General features: G+C 42.3%; 1 protein-coding gene across 1 annotated transcript in view; it reads left to right on the forward strand.

Moving 5' to 3' along the window:
- Window positions 1–372: 372 nt before the first annotated feature.
- Window positions 373–13,964, forward strand: part of rnf144ab (ring finger protein 144ab) — a 36,735-nt gene continuing 23,143 nt past the window's right edge. Inside the window, exon 1 of the mRNA XM_056240123.1 lies at window positions 373–649. The gene's annotated coding sequence lies outside the window, so the exon portion shown is untranslated. The remainder of the gene's footprint in view (window positions 650–13,964) is intronic.

The following is a 13,964-nucleotide window of genomic DNA, read 5'->3' on the forward strand; positions in this document are numbered from 1 at the left end:
ACTTTATTTATTTCAGTTCACTTTAAATTTGGGGGTTGGTATAATAAGTGTGAACAAAAGAACGAAAAGAAAAAGTATGTTGTTGTTGTTTTATTCTAACACAAAATGATTTTGTCCCATACCTTTGATATATTCTGTCAAAGCGATTTCAATGTGACCCGGATCAAAATACAACTTTAATTTACATTAACTGCACAAATTTTGCATTTTGGTGCTGTTAATGTATCATGCACAGGTCAAATTAGGATAGCTCTATGCACGATGATGCTCACGATGAAAACCAGCAGATGGCACTTTACGCGTGTCTGCCGTACTACACCTACATCATTATTCGCGTCGAGTCAGCAGAGGGCGCCCGTGAGCGCGAATCTTTCAACAACACATCGGTCGCGTCTCAACCGCGCGCCTCTAGGCGCAGTCAAATGGCGCTTCTCCAGAGAGCCACGGCAACCAGTCCGACCAGCTGATGGTAATTAAGGTATAAAGCGCTTTCCCCGATATATTACTGTCTTTCTTTCTTATGATTCTGTAAGCTATTATTTTTTATTTTATATGCGACAAATGCGGACGTATATGAAGATATTGCGCTTAGTTGTGCGTGAAGCTGTTATTCCTATAACGGACTGACAACTGATAGATTCATCCTAAGGTAAGCAATGCATGTAGACATGTAACGTTAGTGGTACTTTAAATCATTCTGTTTTACAGCAGTGATTTGTTTTGCTTGCATGCATTGTATGTTTTATTTAAAAATGTAGCTGTTGTTGACGTTTGTAACACGTAACATGCTGCAGATATTTTATGAGTAAGTTAGGCACAAGCGTTTGGGAAATCTCAGCATGCGACCAGGCTGATCCGATTCACATAATCAAGGGAAACTCCATTATATCTTATACGAGCTGGTCATACAACAACAGGCTTCCCAATAGGGCTTTCCCTTTAACTATGACCAGTAGCCTAGCATTAATGGTAGGCTAATGGTCACATCTAAATGTATGGGTTTAAATCACTTCAGAAATGTAGGTTACTTTTAGGAAACCAAGTGTTGTTTACTAACGGCTAGACTACTCCGAAAACAGATGAGATCATGTGTTCCCTTTCCCAGGACATAGCTCAGTCAAAACATGACCTTTTACTATGTTTGTGGGAGTTGTTCTTAATAGTTTGTTATATAATGCTGACAGTCTACTGTTGATTCATTGGGTGAATATGCTTCCCACATTTGTTGTTTATGCAGGGTGTTTAATGAAAATCGGTTTGATCAATGTGAAATAACCATTTTTTAACAAACCAGCTGTCAGTAAAATGTGTGTTTATAGAGAAAGAGAGACAGAGACACTAATTTAATAATTATATTGTTATTTCTTAGTTTTCTGTTAATAATTAAGAAAATGTCAACTAAACTAAAAAGTCTAAAGTAATCTGTGTAGGCTACCTGTAGTGAGGACAAGAGGCTGCGGTGACTAACTGTATGCTGATCACCAGCTTTACAGAAGGTGTATTTATGTCTGGTGGAGCATAATATCAGCCTACAGGGGTGTTAGACAAATTTTATGGCATTTTATGGACTGGACTAAGTGTCCCCTCATATATTATGTTGTCTTATACCTTAGGAATGTTTTAAAAATGTATGACTAATTTAAATCACATACTTCCTTAGACAAACTCTGATCAACATGATCAAATTACCATGAAATGTATCTTATTCAGCCTTATTCGGTGGTTGAGAAATATAAAAAAATTTTGTACCTCTCCATGTTTAATGAGTGACTCACACAAACTGCAGGTAAATATGAACTGGGACACTTTTCACTCCGATTTAGATGAAAACCTTGTATTTTTCACATGTGTTTGTTTTATTTAAGGAGGTTCTGCTGTTTTTAGATGTGAGCTTTAGCTAAAAGTAGAATATTATAAATATATAATACAGATATGCAAAATGTACTTGTGGTTTATTTAAAGTCATTTAATTTCAATATTTTTCTGCAAATCATCCAGATTGGACTCCTTGATGGGGCCTATATTGTTTGATACTCATGGCCTAAATCAGGGTTTCCCAAATCTTTTTGTCAGCCAAACTCTTTAGGCATAAAAGTTTTAACTGATGTACCCCCTTAGATTAAGACAATATTTCAGTCATTTATATCAGAGAACCACAAACATGTGAATGTTGTTACTGTTCCTATGTATTTGGTATCATGAGTTCACTGTGAGGTCATGTTGCATTGTCAGAATTATGGCTTTTTTTCCAACAGCTAAAGCTAAACTGTAATAACTCCCGACATCAAAAGAACAATGAATGTCAGTGGATCTGAACTGAACTGAACTGAACTGAACTGAACTGAACTGAAGAGATCAGTAGAAGGAATCCCAAACGAAGTAGGTTAATCTCCGTACTAATGAGGCCACAGGCCATTGACTTCAAAACAGAGATTAAATTCACCAAAAAGTAAAAAAGCAGCCTACTTTCAGAACCTTTGGATACATATCAAGTATTGATTTCTCAAACCTCATAAATGCTTTTGAGAACAGAGTACACAGACAACTCTCCTACATATTTCTCCTACAAAAATGTAATGTAAATATTTCTCTGTATTCCTCAGTATTTGTTGAATGAGAGATGATGGGTGTGCATTTTGAACTGCTACAAATCCTTTGATCCCAGCTATTCAAGTAATCTGTTAAATCCTCTTTAGATCATGTTGTCTACACTGAAATGGAACAAGCTCTCTAGACATTCATCTCCTCCTGAGCTTTCCCAATGCTTTCTGGTGCACACTGCGATGTGTCACTCAATTAAACACTTAGTAATGATCTCAAATCCTTGTTTGTGAGACGATATCTCACATGATCTTATTAGTTGTTACTTAAATCTTCTTAAGTGATTAAATAATATTGTGGTATAAGCCAAAATATTATTAATTAAATTAGGCATAGCTGTTGGTGTCCGACATATTTTGTGTATTAAAACAACCGTGAACAAAAAAGAAAATTAAATAATAATTTAAAAAGAGGTAATTTTGCATATGTATGGTGTATAAAATCCTAACTTTTTTGTGTGTATTATGTTACACCAGTACAGTAGGTCTTGCAGAGCAAAGGTCTGTGCTCCATAGTCATGCATATGGCAAAAACAGGAAGAGTTGCTGTTTCCTTGGGCAGAGCTCACATCCTGTGCTTGGCTGGAACACTCTCAGCTCCCTCAGACCTGCACACTGCCTTGCAGAGATTATTTAAAACCACTCTGTTCTAAATGAGAATACATGCTAGTTTTGTTATATTTGCAGAATTTGCCTTCATTGTTGTCCATTCCTATTTGTTCTGAAGGAGTCATTGGCGTTGGTTTTTTCCACATGGCCACAGTGTTTTGCGCATATATTAACAAATTAAATGTGTAGTTTACCAAAAATGAAAACGTATTAAAGGGGTTCTATTATACCCTTTTATGAAGTCTTGATTTTGTTTTTGGAGTGTACTAGAATATGTTTTCATGCTTGATTGTTAAAAAAAAAAAACACGTCGTTAGTTACTGTTTCGATGAAGCCCCCCCCCATCCAAAATCCAAAATGTGCTGTGATTGGTTAGCTGGCCCAGTGTGTTGTGATTGGCAGCTAAGGAGCGGTAAACCATCTTACATAAGCGAGAGCTTACAAAAGCAACAGAAAACAAGCTGTTCTCCATAAAATGTGCAGCACACAGATAAACGTTGGGGTTATAAGGTTCAGCAACAGTGTTTAAAATAAATTTTAACCACTCTAAATTTGTCTGACTTAAGAAGACCAAACAAAGGGGTTTTGGAATGGGGTTGGGGGCAGGGTGGGAATTATACCGCGGCCATGGCCGCCGTTGCCCTACACTTTGGCCTTCATGCCCCGTGAAAAAAAAAAATCATCGTACGGCCACAGTGGCCTGTGTGCCCGGGCCCTGTCCAAGTTCCATGTATAAAGCGCCAGTGCGGCATAGTGGGCCACCCAAGTAGTCTCTGAACTTCAATTAGTTCGTGGATTCGCGCAGGTGCAGTGTCATAACCAGTGCGTCGGCGCACTGAAGCGTTTCTTTTCCCCATCGCGTTCCCATTCATAAAAAAAACGTCTCTGGTTACTCACGTAACCGTAGTTCCCTGAGAGGAGGGAACGAGACATTACGTATGGGGAAATCCATTTTCCTCGAATCATGAAGTCTGATAGAATAACTCTTTTGCTTGCAAATAGCCAATGGCGGTCCCGCCATCACCTGATTGGCTGACACTGCTCAATATAGGTGACGGCGGGCGCCAAAAACCTCAGAATCTTAGCTGAACGAGAGTAAGGAGACTGAGAGTCCCTCCCACACGGCAGGTTACGTAATGTCTCGTTCCCTCCTCTCAGGGAACTACGGTTACGTGAGTAACCAGAGACGTTCCCTTATCGAGTCGGTCTCTCGACATTACGTATGGGGAACAATAAAACCCCCGCCGCGTGGGAGAAACCCCGCCCAGCTCTCAGAAACAGACACCGGACCTGGTTGAAACATCTATTGGCACAGAGCCAACTCGGCATCTGCACCAACGAAGGCCCCTCCCATCAAGCTAAGCACGCTGAACTGAATGGAGGGAGATTGCAGCAAGTGATTGGTGCTTAGGAAAATACTGCCGGCTATGAATGCGGACATAACAAAGGGCACAATATAGTGAACATGATAGCTATGCTAATAATAACTCGCACTGTCTGACGACTAGTCGAACCTTGGCTAGAGCGTGCGCCATCGGGGCAGTCTAGCCTAGTCCAACGACAGCTCAGCTTTCTCTCCCTGCACTGACAGACATGTGGTGCGAATGAAGGGATATTCAAGTTATAGAATCTCGCGAAGGTATTACGAGACGACAACCTGCCGCGAAACAAATGTCTTGAATAGACATGCCTTTTGCCCACGCCCATGATGACGCCAAACTCCTAGTGGAGTGGGCGTGCACCCCTATAGGGAAACGGCTTCCCGTGAAGCATAAGCCAGCCAGTGCACAGCCTCCACTATCCAGTGAGATAGCCTCCGTTTCGACAGCGCGCCGCCTCTTAGCACCCGTGTAGCAGACGAAGAGCTGCTCCGAAGTTCGAAACTGGCTAGTTCTGTTCACATAAGCACGCAGGGCACGCATGGGGCACAAGCGTACTTCTGAGACTCTGAAACACTGACCTCATCCGGGCAAAATGCTGGAATTGCAACCACCTGGGCTCTGATGAATATACGCAGTAGATAATAGCCCCATAATAGCATAGCACCCCAGTAAACAACAAACACATAGCTGTAGCTACAACTGTGAGTAGACGAGTTAGCACAGAATAGCCAGTTGTACTGAAGGAAACGGGGCAACATAACAGCATAGCACATGTACGTAACAGCATCGGTCGCCGTAGCGCATCCATGCATGTACATAACGCAGCATAAGTCGCCGTAGCGACAGAACTGTGTAGAGACAGAAACTGAGATGTACAGTTCGATCAGGATGGCTAGCTGCACGGAAACGGGGCAGCATTACAGCATAACACATGGTAAATTGCACATCCGTGTACGTACATACATTCAGAAACTGTGAGTATGCACAGTAGATTAAGATAGCTAGTTTTGCACTGAAAGAAACAGAGCAACAAAATAGCAACACGCGTCCTTATACGTACATAAGTGCAGTGTAGTCGCTGTAGCGACAAACTGAATATGCAGTTAGATAGGATAGCTGGTTGTTGCACTGAATGATAGAGGGCAACATAACAGCATAACACATCAGTGTGCACATTTTAAACATCTGTGTATAATGCAGCTCAAGTTGCTGAAGCGACCGAAACTGCATGAATATGCGTACACAATGGTCCATTACATTGAAGGGCAGCATAACGCTTCAATATCTACACAGATGCAATGCAAGTCGCCGTAGCGACGACTGAGACTATGCACAAGCATAGTTACATTTTTGTGTACAAAAAACACAGCGTCAGAGGCATAGCGACATCGACTGTAAATACGTAGTTAATCGGAATAGCCGGCTGCACTGAGGATACAGGGCAACATATAACGGCATAAATCATAGACACATATCAATGTACATAACACAGCGTCTGTGGCATCGCGCAACAACTGTGACTACACAGTAAAAGAGTAGCCAGTTGCACTGAAGGATACAGGGCAATATATAGCGGCGTAATAGTTACACATATCAGTGCGTTGTGTGTACACAGCGTCAGTTGCATCGTACAACAATTGTGAATACGTAGTGATCAGAATAGCCATTTGCACTGAAGGATAGGGCAAAATATGATGGCATAGATCATAACACATATCAGTGTGTAGTGTGCACAAACACAGCGTTAGTTGCATCGCACGACAACTATGAATACGCACTGCGTAGTAATCAGGATAGCCATTTGCACTGAATGACACAGGGCAATAATGGCATAAATCATTACACATAACAGAGTGCGGTGTGCACAAACACAGCGTCAGTTGCATCGCACGACAACTATGAATACGTAGTAATCAGAATAGCCATTTGCACTGAATGACACAGGGCAATATAAGGCATAAATCATAACACATATCAGTGTGTAGTGTGCACAAACACAGCGTTAGTTGCATCGCACGACAACTATGAATACGCACTGCGTAGTAATCAGGATAGCCATTTGCACTGAATGACACAGGGCAATATATAATGGCATAAAACATTACACATAACAGAGTGCGGTGTGTGTACGTAACACAGCGTCAGATGCATCGCGCACGAACTGTGAATACGTAGTAATCAGAATAGCCATTTGCACTGAATGACACAGGGCAATATATAAGGCATAAATCATTACACATATCAGTGTGCAGTGCGTACAGCGTCAGTTGCATCGCACGACGACTGTGAATACGTACTGCGTAGTAATCAGAATAGCCATTCCACTGAAGGATACAGGGCAATATACAACGGCAAATTCATAGTGTGCAGTGTGTACATAAACACAGTGTCAGTTGCATTGCGCAACAACTGTGAATACGTACTGCGTAGTAACTAGAATAGCCATTGCACTGAAGGATACAGGGCAATATACAACGGCAAATTCATATAGTGTGCAGTGTGTGCATAAACACAGTGTCAGTTGCATCGCGCAACAACTGTGAATACGTACTGCGTAGTAACCAGAATAGCCATTGCACTGAAGGACACAGGGCAATATATGGCATAAATCATTACACACAACAGTGTGCAGTGTGTACGTAACGCAGCGTCAGTTACATCGCGCAACAACTGTGAATACTTACGGTGTAGTAATCAGAATAGCCATTGCACTGAAGGACACAGGGCAATATATAATGGCATAAATCCTTACACATAACAGTGTGTAGTGAGTACGTAACACAGCGTCAGTTGCATCGCACAACAACTGTGAACACGTACTTGCAGTAATCAGAATAGCCATTGCACTGAAGGACACAGGGCAATATATAATGGCATAAATCCTTACACATAACAGTGTGTAGTGAGTACGTAACACAGCGTCAGTTGCATCGCACAACAACTGTGAACACGTACTTGTAGTAATCAGAATAGCCATTGCACTGAAGGACACAGGGCAATATATAATGGCATAAATCCTTACACATAACAGTGTGTAGTGAGTACGTAACACAGCGTCAGTTGCATCGCACAACAACTGTGAACACGTACTTGCAGTAATCAGAATAGCCATTGCACTGAAGGACACAGGGCAATATATAATGGCATAAATCCTTACACATAACAGTGTGGTGTGTACGTAACACAGCGTCAGTTGCATCGCGCAACAACTGTGAATACACACTTGTGTAGTAATCAGAATCGCCATACAGGGCAATGAATGCTGCGGCGGGGGCTGGGCGCCAGCCACCGGGAAAGCATTGACTGCTATATGAAATGGTAGGCTATAGCTCGTCCGCGGCATCATGCACGGGGACATAGATAGCCATCTCCTTCCGCTCTGCGATGCGTCTCCCGTCTATGAGGCGGGTAATAATGTTGGGGAGAGATGCTCTTTTGCTGAGACATGTAATGTACCTTGTTATTGAAACAGAACACAGCGGTTTCAGAAACAACACATTCTCGTCGAACTCTGGGCGGGAACACGCCCTCTTCGCACCGGTCCGACGAACACGTCCCGCGCTCTTTCCTCCCTGACACGCACATCAGGAGCGCTGTTTTTTTTTTTTTTTTTTTTTTTTTTTTTTTTTAGCGACTTCCTGAACTGCCTCTCGCTTCAGCGTTACGGCCCGCGCCGAGGCCACCTTTCCGACGGCAGCTCCTTGGGCGCTGTCCACTCCAGCACCATATCTGCCACCGCCTCAGTGAGAATGGCCATAAGCTCCGCATCCAAAGAGGCGAGGGCGCCTTCAGACGGAGACTCGGACCATTGGCGTCGTCATCGTCGTAACCGAACGAGATAATTCCCGTGCTTCCTCAAGAGGGCGGTAAATGGCCTCAAGAGTAACTCACGGGCTCTGCCACGTGAGGATGGCGTGGACCTTGGGCCGACGTCAGCGGAGTGGGGGTTCAATCTTCAACTGGCTGGCAGGAGCCGCCACTGGCAGGTCATGTGACCTGTCAGTGGCTGGCTGGCAGCTGCCAGTTTGCCAGTGGCAGCTGCCAGTCAGCCACTGACAGGTGCAGTGGCTGACAGTGGCTGGCTATAGTAGTCTATTTGGCAAGTTTCAGAAACCATCGATTTTGGACAGTTTTTGTGTTTTGTGTTCCTCCCTTTCTAGCTCATTTATTATGAATCTGTTGATATGAATAATGTTCTTTAGTATGATTGCTGTTTTGTGAACTGTTATCCCAATATAACCAGTCAAATGGCCGTGATCAGACTGGCAGCTACAGACGCTTGCTCGACGCTCATCCAGTCAGTCGCGGCTGATAGTGCGAGTATAACGCGTTGCCTGACACTCTCGCTGCATGGAAATAAATTGTTTTCTTATTATGAATATAATGTCATGCCTTTATTCTTGTGTATGATTGATGTTTTGGGGACTGTTATCCCAATATAACCAGTCAAATGGCCGTGATCCGACTGGCAGCTTACAGACGCTTGCTCGACGCTCATCCAGTCAGTCGCGGCTGATAGTGCGAGTATAACGCGTTGCCTGACACTCTCGCTGCATGGAAATAAATTGTTTTCTTTTTATAAATATAATGACATGCCTTTATTCTTGTGGAGGAATGATGTTTTAGGGACTGTTATCCCAATATAACCAGTCAAATGGCTGTGATCAGACTGGCAGCTACAGACGCTTGCTCGACGCTCATCCAGTCAGTCGCGGCTGATAGTGCGAGTATAACGCGTCGCCTGACACTCTCGCTGCATGGAAATAAATTGTTTTCTTATTATGAATATAATGTCATGCCTTTATTCTTGTGTATGATTGATGTTTTGGGGACTGTTATCCCAATATAACCAGTCAAATGGCCGTGATCCGACTGGCAGCTTACAGACGCTTGCTCGACGCTCATCCAGTCAGTCGCGGCTGATAGTGCGAGTATAACGCGTTGCCTGACACTCTCGCTGCATGGAAATAAATTGTTTTCTTATTATGAATATAATGTCATGCCTTTATTCTTGTGTATGATTGATGTTTTGGGGACTGTTATCCCAATATAACCAGTCAAATGGCCGTGATCCGACTGGCAGCTGAGCTTACAGACGCTTGCTCGACGCTCATCCAGTCAGTCGCGGCTGATAGTGCGAGTATAACGCGTTGCCTGACACTCTCGCTGCATGGAAATAAATTGTTTTGTTATTATGAATATAATGTCATGCCTTTATTCTTGTGTATGATTGATGTTTTGGGGACTGTTATCCCAATATAACCAGTCAAATGGCCGTGATCCGACTGGCAGCTTACAGACGCTTGCTCGACGCTCATCCAGTCAGTCGCGGCTGATAGTGCGAGTATAACGCGTTGCCTGACACTCTCGCTGCATGGAAATAAATTGTTTTCTTATTATGAATATAATGTCATGCCTTTATTCTTGTGTATGATTGATGTTTTGGGGACTGTTATCCCAATATAACCAGTCAAATGGCCGTGATCCGACTGGCAGCTGAGCTTACAGACGCTTGCTCGACGCTCATCCAGTCAGTCGCGGCTGATAGTGCGAGTATAACGCGTTGCCTGACACTCTCGCTGCATGGAAATAAATTGTTTTCTTATTATGAATATAATGTCATGCCTTTATTCTTGTGTATGATTGATGTTTTGGGGACTGTTATCCCAATATAACCAGTCAAATGGCCGTGATCCGACTGGCAGCTTATAGACGCTTGCTCGACGCTCATCCAGTCAGTCGCAGCTCATAGTGCGAGTATAACGCGTTGCCTGACACTCTCGCTGCATGGAAATTAATTGTTTTCTTATTATGAATATAATGTCACACATCTATTCTTGTGTATGATTGATGTTTTGGGGACTGTTATCCCAATATAACCAGTCAAATGGCCGTGATCCGACTGGCAGCTGAGCTTACAGACGCTTGCTCGACGCTCATCCAGTCAGTCGCGGCTGATAGTGCGAGTATAACGCGTTGCCTGACACTCTCGCTGCATGGAAATAAATTGTTTTCTTATTATGAATATAATGTCATGCCTTTATTCTTGTGTATGATTGATGTTTTGGGGACTGTTATCCCAATATAACCAGTCAAATGGCCGTGATCCGACTGGCAGCTGAGCTTACAGACGCTTGCTCGACGCTCATCCAGTCAGTCGCCGCTGATAGTGCGAGTATAACGCGTTGCCTGACACTCTCGCTGCATGGAAATAAATTGTTTTCTTATTATGAATATAATGTCATGCCTTTATTCTTGTGTATGATTGATGTTTTGGGGACTGTTATCCCAATATAACCAGTCAAATGGCCGTGATCCGACTGGCAGCTTATAGACGCTTGCTCGACGCTCATCCAGTCAGTCGCAGCTCATAGTGCGACTATAACGCGTTGCCTGACACTCTCGCTGCATGGAAATTAATTGTTTTCTTATTATGAATATAATGTCACACATCTATTCTTGTGTATGATTGATGTTTTGGGGACTGTTATCCCAATATAACCAGTCAAATGGCCGTGATCCGACTGGCAGCTGAGCTTACAGACGCTTGCTCGACGCTCATCCAGTCAGTCGCGGCTGATAGTGCGAGTATAACGCGTTGCCTGACACTCTCGCTGCATGGAAATAAATTGTTTTCTTATTATGAATATAATGTCATGCCTTTATTCTTGTGTATGATCGATGTTTTGGGGGACTGTTATCCCAATATAACCAGTCAAATGGCCGTGATCCGACTGGCAGCTTACAGACGCTTGCTCGACGCTCATCCAGTCAGTCGCGGCTGATAGTGCGAGTTTAACGCGTTGCCTGACACTCTCGCTGCATGGAAATTAATTGTTTTCTTATTATGAATATAATGTCACACATCTATTCTTGTGTATGATTGATGTTTTGGGGACTGTTATCCCAATATAACCAGTCAAATGGCCGTGATCCGACTGGCAGCTTACAGACGCTTGCTCGACGCTCATAGTGCGAGTATAAAGCGTTGCCTGACACTCTCGCTGCATGGAAATTAATTGTTTTCTTATTATGAATATAATGTCATGCCTTTATTCTTGTGTATGATTGATGTTTTGGGGACTGTTATCCCAATATAACCAGTCAAATGGCCGTGATCCGACTGGCAGCTTATAGACGCTTGCTCGACGCTCATCCAGTCAGTCGCAGCTCATAGTGCGAGTATAACGCGTTGCCTGACACTCTCGCTGCATGGAAATTAATTGTTTTCTTATTATGAATATAATGTCACACATCTATTCTTGTGTATGATTGATGTTTTGGGGACTGTTATCCCAATATTACCAGTCAAATGGCCGTGATCCGACTGGCAGCTTACAGACGCTTGCTCGACGCTCATCCAGTCAGTCGCGGCTCATAGTGCGAGTATAACGCGTTGCCTGACACTCTCGCTGCAAGGAAATAAATTATTTTCTTATTATGAATATAATGTCATGCCTTTATTCTTGTGTATGATTGATGTTTTGGGGACTGTTATCCCAATATAACCAGTCAAATGGCCGTGATCCGACTGGCAGCTTACAGACGCTTGCTCGACGCTCATAGTGCGAGTATAAAGCGTTGCCTGACACTCTCGCTGCATGGAAATTAATTGTTTTCTTATTATGAATATAATGTCATGCCTTTATTCTTGTGTATGATTGATGTTTTGGGGACTGTTATCCCAATATAACCAGTCAAATGGCCGTGATCCGACTGGCAGCTTACAGATCTTGGTCGACGCTCATCCAGTCAGTCGCGGCTGATAGTGCGAGTATAACGCGTTGCCTGACACTCTCGCTGCAAGGAAATAAATTGTTTTCTTATTATGAATATAATGTCACGCATCTATTCTTCTTTGCAACTGCACACTGTGTGTGTGTTGAATAATAGTTTAAGTGCGACAAGCAATGGCATATAGATTCTTGATTTTTATTTGTAAATATATTTTTTTATTTGTTTTTATTTGTAAATAGTTTTTTTCTTGGGTTTTATTTGTAAATAGTCTTTGTAAATTTGAAAATAGTGATACAGTCTGTGCTAAGTGATTTTACCGTTTAAGTTGGCATTCTTTTATTGAATTATTAAAAAGCTTTCTTTTATCAAATTATTTAAAAGCATCTCTATTTTGTTCTGGTGTCAGAAAATGGTCAAGGCAATGACAAAGATTCATGTTATTGGGATTAATTCAAGTTCGGGACGATTTTAATCCTTGTGAAAAAGTAGCCTATAAAAACGTGAATTAATCCCAATAACATTGTCATTGCCTTGACCATTTTCTGACACCAGAACAAAATAGAGATGCTTTTAAATAATTTGATAAAAGAAAGCTTTTTAATAATTCAATAAAAGAATGCCAACTTTAACGGTAAAATCACTTAGCACAGACTGTATCACTATTTTCAAATTTACAAAGACTATTTACAAATAAAACCCAAGAAAAAAACTATTTACAAATAAAAACAAAGAAAAAAATATATTTACAAATAAAAAACAAGAATCTATATAGGCCATTGCTTGTCGCACTTAAACTATTATTCAACACACAAACAGTGTGCAGTTGCAAAGAAGAATAGATGCGTGAGATTATATTCATAATAAGAAAACAATTTATTTCCTTGCAGCAAGAGTATCAGGCAACGCGTTATACTCGCACTATGAGCCGCGACTGACTGGATGAGCGTCGACCAAGCGTCTGTAAGCTGCCAGTCGGATCACGGCCATTTGACTGGTTATATTGGGATAACAGTCCCCAAAACATCAATCATACAAAAGAATAAAGGCATGACATTATATTCATAATAAGAAAACAATTTATTTCCTTGTAGCGAGAGTGTCAGGCAACGCGTTATACTCGCACTATGAGCCGCGACTGACTGGATGAGCGTCGAGCAAGCGTCTGTAAGCTGCCAGTCGGATCACGGCCATTTGACTGGTTATATTGGGATAACAGTCCCCAAAACATCAATCATACACAAGAATAAAGGCATGACATTATATTCATAATAAGAAAACAATTTATTTCCATGCAGCGAGAGTGTCAGGCAACGCGTTATACTCGCACTATCAGCCGCGACTGACTGGATGAGCGTCGAGCAAGCGTCTGTAAGCTGCCAGTCGGATCACGGCCATTTGACTGGTTATATTGGGATAACAGTCCTCAAAACAGCAATCATACTAAAGAATATAATCATATCAACAGATTCCTAATAAATGAGCTAGAAAGAGAGGAACACAAAACCTAAAAAATCAATGGTTTCTGAAACTTGCCAAAGGCAGACTGCCAGACAACTAGCCAGCCACTGGCAGGTCACGTGACATGCCAGTCTCAGACTGGCAGCTGCCAGCCAGCCACTGACAGGTCACGTGACCT

The sequence above is a fragment of the Rhinichthys klamathensis genome, unplaced genomic scaffold (assembly GCF_029890125.1).
Source record: "Rhinichthys klamathensis goyatoka isolate OS25496 unplaced genomic scaffold, OSU_Roscu_1.1 h1tg000579l_1, whole genome shotgun sequence".
NCBI lineage: Eukaryota > Metazoa > Chordata > Actinopteri > Cypriniformes > Leuciscidae > Rhinichthys > Rhinichthys klamathensis.